The sequence below is a fragment of the Oncorhynchus masou genome, chromosome 28 (genome assembly GCF_036934945.1).
Source record: "Oncorhynchus masou masou isolate Uvic2021 chromosome 28, UVic_Omas_1.1, whole genome shotgun sequence".
In the NCBI taxonomy this organism is placed as follows: Eukaryota; Metazoa; Chordata; class Actinopteri; order Salmoniformes; family Salmonidae; genus Oncorhynchus; species Oncorhynchus masou.
The window spans coordinates 59,193,017-59,198,818 of NC_088239.1; positions in this window are offsets into that span (position 1 = coordinate 59,193,017).

A 5,802-nucleotide genomic window follows, 5' to 3' on the forward strand; every position below is an offset into this window, starting at 1 on the left:
CGTGAAGAGTGCACGACAAAACCTATTCCCCCTCAGAAGACTAAAAAGATTTGACATGGGTCCTCAGATCCCCAAAATGTTTAACAGCTGCACCATCGAGAGCATCCTGACGGGTTGCATCTCCGCCTGGTATGGCTACTGCTCGGCCTTCGATCCCAAGGCACTACAGAGGGTAGGTACATCACCGGGGCCAAGCTTTCTGAATTGCAGGATCTCCATACCAGGCGGTGTCAGAGGAAGGCCCTAAAATTTTCAAAGACTCCAGCTACCCTAGTCATAGACTGTTCTCTCTGCGACCGCACGGCAAGCGGTACCGGAATGCCAAGTCTAGGTCCAAGACGCTTCTAAACAGCTTCTTCCCCCAATCCATAAGACTCCTGAACATCTAATCAAATGGCTACTCAGACTATTTGCATTGACCCCCCCCCCCCTTCTACACTGCTGCTACTTTCTGTTATTATCTATGCATAATCACTTTAATATCTCTACCTACATGTACATATTACCTCGACACCGGTGCCCCCGCACATTGACTCTGTACCAGTACCCCCTGTATATAGCCTCACTATTGTTATTTTACTACTGCCCTTTAATTATTTGTTACATTTACTTACTTTTTTTAGGTATTTTCTTAAAACTGCGTTGTTGGTTAAGGGCTTTTAAGTAAGCATTTCACTGTAAGGTTGTATTCGGCACGTGACAAATGAAATGTGATTTGGTTACTAATGAACAATATGCAAGTGTATGTTGTAGGATAGAGAACATGGTCTTATTACTTTAATTACTTTAATACAGTATTTCACAACATTTCACTTTCACTGGACATGATTTCTTACCATCTTACAATCTGAAATAAAAACCACATGCAACGTGCATCTCAGCTTGAATCAAAGAAAACAATAAAAAAAGCAAACAAGCTTTTCCTTTTCTTTGCTAGCCATACTGATGGTTTTATTAAATGAACATTACTCTCTGGTTTAATAACTGTATAAAATCATCATTATAATCAATTATGAGAACCTTGGCTTAGTTATTTGCCTTTGTTTCTCACATTGGGATAAATAAAAAAACAGCTAAAATTAATCTTCACAAAACCTGCTCTGATGTAGAGTATTGTACAACCCTCCTCTCAGTCTCAGACCCTTAACACATGGAGCTGAGAAGAGACACGGAGAACTAGCCATGTAAAGTGTCATTCATAGATGGTTTATCCAGAGTTCCATCTGTCCAAGTACAAGCTGTGTGACCTCATATCACAACCACAACCTCAGCAGCAGCAGGCTTGCCAGTGCGTAGATGTAATGCAATGTGCTCACTTGACAGTTGGGGGTGCTGTTACACAGGTCTGAGGTGCAGCAGTGGATGCGCACTCCAGGCAGCTCTTGTTGCTGGCAGTGTCTTGATGTGGCACATCCACTGGTCAGGACAATTCCCAGGGCTGCTGAAATGACAGGAAGACAGAGACAAGTCAGTGTCAAAGAAGAGTGACAAGTAGATGGTGAGATCAGCAGGAAAGAGGCAGAAGACACAATGAATGGTATGTTGTATTCATGTGTGTTTTGAAGTCCTTGAGAGCCAAAGGAGTGCAGAGAGGGATGCTGTCATAGAACATAATTACATCATCGGATCGCTCCCTTTTCCTTGTGATAAACTGTTGAATGTAATGGTAGTTTAGTACAATAGATTGAAAAATGTGCATGTCTGTAAATCAGAACAAAAAAATTCAAACCTGGCGCTTGACAGAAAGATGTTGATGTACAACTACTAAGGACATCCTCAATGCTTTCTTTAAATCCAAGCAGAAAACTTTTGTCTCTCACGAGCTACAAATCCCACATTAGTCATAAGAAAGGGACAGCTGAGGCCTCCCGGGTGGTGCAATGGTTAATGGCGCCGTACTGCAGCGCCAGCTGTGCCACCAGAGACTCTGGGTTCGCGCCCAGGCTCTGTCATAACTGGCCGTGACCGGGAGGTCCGTGGGGCAACGTACAATTGGCCTAACGTCGTCCGGGTTAGGGAGGGTTTGGCCGGTAGGGATATCCTTGTCTCATCGCGCACCAGCAGTGCGCGGTAACCAAGGTTGCCAGGTGCACGGTTTTTCCTCCGACACATTGGTGCGGCTGGCTTCCGGGTTGGATGCGCGCTGTGTTAAGAAGCAGTGCGGCTTGGTTGGGTTGTGTATCGGAGGACGCATGACTTTCAACCTTCGTCTCTCCCGAGCCCGTATGGGAGTTGGAGCGATGAGACATGATAGTAGCTACTAAAAACAATTGGATACCACGAAATTGGGGAGAAAAAGGGGACAAATTCAAAGAAAAAAAAGAAAGGGACAGCTGGACGGTGGATACAGTCCAGGTGGGGAACAGCCGTGTCAGTCCCCAGCTGGGGACAAAGCGAGGGGAGTGGGACTCTAAGCCAGTTCTGAAACAGCAGCCGCCTCTACGGTCAGCCGCCCGTACGGAGCTGATTAATATGAAGAATAGGTATAGATTATCCCCAAGACGTTGTTTAAAGGGATCCTGCTTCCCATTTCAGCACAGCCCTGTCATTCTTGTCTTCTCTGACCCCATTATTTCCCTGAGCAAATGGAAAACAGTGCCACATCAGCCCTTTACATGAGTGGCTCCTTCAGCTGTCAACAGCACAACAGTTGGATCTTACATGCATGGATGTCAGCAGAACTACTTATGTGGTAATCATTAAGTCTTTAATATTACGTATGGCAGTCTATTCTATTTTGATTTTACATAAGCTAAAGGAATGACAGACTGTTATTTGCAAATTTGGTGGAATAAAGCCCTTGTTGTTATTTATGTAGTAAGATGCCATGGAATCTTCACATCAAGATAAGATCTTGCCCTTTTGACATACAATTGTGTGGCTAAAGAGTGCAGAGGAGAGGTTAGGGGATTTCCTCCTGTTTATTCTCTATATACTGGACAATGTGGGTCAATAAACACTCTTACATCGACATATTCATTAACAGACAAGGAAGACAGTGAATGAGAAAATCTATAGCATCCAGCTAAGATGGAGATGAAGATGAAGACAGGCATTGGTTGAGACAGTCATCAGTTCAGGAACATTAGAAACAGACTCACTGCTCTCTGTCTTGATGCAGAAGCGATGTTTGAAGCCCTTGTGTGAGTGGGTGCAGGTGATGACCTCTGGGTTGGAGCAGCCAATGTCCATGTACCTCTGGCCCTGGATGATGTTACAGCCATAGCACTGCAGTCCATGGACTAAGGAAGAGAGAGGAGAGACACAGTATATCACCTTGTTAGTGTGGACCGGTAGACAAGCCGACTTGTTAATGTGCACCCTCGAGTATGTGATGTTACCATAGCACTGCAGTCCATGGACTAGCGAGGAGGGAGGGGACATGTCATCTTATTAGTGTGCAGCACTAGATATGTCAACTTAGTAGTGTGCAGCCCTAGATATGTAACCTTATTAGTGTGCAGCACAAGACATGCCATCTTATTAGTGTGCAGCACTAGATATGTCATCTTATTAGTGTGCAGCACTAGATATGTCAACTTATTAGTGTGCAGCCCTAGATATGTAACCTTATTAGTGTGCAGCACAAGACATGCCATCTTATTAGTGTGCAGCACTAGATATGTCAACTTATTATTGTGCAGCAATAGATATGTCATCTTATTAGTGTGCAGCAATAGATATGTCATCTTATTAGTGTGCAGCAATAGATATGTCATCTTATTAGTGTGCAGCAATAGATATGTCAACTTATTAGTGTGCACCCTATGGTGTGTTACAGCCATAGCACTGCCGCAACATGGACTACAGCGGAGCTCTGAGCAACATGACTGATATCTTTAAAAAAGCTATCATGTATTATTTTATGCATTATGTTTCTCAAGTTTTCCAATATTCCCTACTTACAAAACAATTAATTTTCTTTGACTATAAAAGCATCTACATCTAGCGTTTGACTTTCTCTGACGCCATAGCTTACTGCTGGGGCAAATGAGGCTATGGAGTGCCATCAACTCTGTCTTGTGGTAACTTGGATTTAGCATATATTTAGACATTTACACTGTAGAATAACCTTGTGCTTTGTTATGTCATCAGTTCTGAAGGAAGAAAGAGCTCCTCAAAAGTCAATGTCTAAATTTCTCTGATCTCTTGCTGGGATGGTCTTGTCTGTCAGCCATAGTGGAGTATGTCTCTTTCTCAAGTTGACAGTGACACATCACAAGATTGTACAACCATGACTCATCCTTACTGTCATTGTCTGATGAAAACCTAGCAAATACATTTTTGCCAATTTTCATATAATTTTACATCTATTGAAAGCAGTAACTCCCCTTAATATGCTCTGAACAATTCATGACTTTAGGTAATTTCTTTCAATTTCCTAATAAGTTTCTGTTTTGGATATACAACGCTGTATGCTGTATCTCGAGCCTGTCTGTTCTGTAAGGTTGTGACCTTATGGTAAACCCCTGTTTCCATCTGGTCCCAGAGTAGTAAAAATAGACACCTATGACCATAGAATTACATATAATGTCTATGCTCATGACCATCAGAAACTACACCCAGTTCACATCTGAACTGTTTTGATATGGTGTTTCTGATTATGCAACCTGATCTCAGAGCATTTTGTATTATTCTGTACATAAATTCACAACTCTCTATATGTTACGTTTTGTATGGTATGTATTATTTTATGGATGTCCAACACTCATTTCATATGATATGTTATGAATTACAATTCATATTATATGTTACAAATTTGCTAAACGTACAATATGTTACGAATTTGCAAAACATATGATATGTTACAAATTCTAGCGAGTTGACTAGGTGGCTAATGTTAGCTAGGTTAGGGGTTAAGTTTAGGAGTTAGGTTAAAGGGTTAAAGTTACGGTTAAGGCCAGGGTAAGCTGAAAGGGTTAACGTTAGGATTAGGCTCAGGGGAAGGGTTAGGTAACATGCTAAGTAGTTTCAAAGTTGCTGAAAAGTTGCGAAAATGCTAAAGTTGTCCGGTGATGAGATTCAAACTTGCAAACTTCGGTTGCTAGACATTCGCATTTTTTTGACCACCCATCCTACTTTTGTTTTTGCCTTAAGTTATCATCTGTTTTATGTAACCATACCAAACACAACATATTATACTAATTTGAGTACCCGGGATTTACGTTTACTATGTTACGTCTAGTCTATGAGATCAGGCTGGATTATATGAGTCAGCTATGAAAGTAAGCAAAACTACATGAATGATTATCAGGTTGTGCAATTGAGGTCTATAACAGAAACAGTTCAATTAAACAGAGAATCACAAATGGATGGATCATGCTTACCAATTACTATAGCCTATTGAGTTCATGAGTTCATCACCCATTCTCAACTCCTAAATGGTCTGACTTACTTTCAAGTAAGTATCGTGCAGCTTAGTGGTGTATATCCATTAGGCCTAAGGGGATTGGTAATGAGACTGGACTGGACCCTCGTACACCTGTAGCTGACCTACAAAATCTTGTGCACAAGTTGGGAGATCAGCTTTGCCTGACAGCAATTCCCTCTCGTTATCAACATCCCCTCATCCTAGTGCTGCTCAGAGCTGGGTCAGTAAGGTAATGCTGACCTGCCTCTCTGTTAAATAGCCAACCAAAAGCTCTCATGCAGCTTTCAGAGGCAAACTAATCCCCGCCAAATGCTCTTACAAAAATCACTTTAGAAATCTACTGAAATCAAAGTAATGCCTCGGAGGGAAAGAAAACACATGCCAGCCTTCAGGGAACATGTAATATTACACTAGTGCAGAGCAGTGACCCC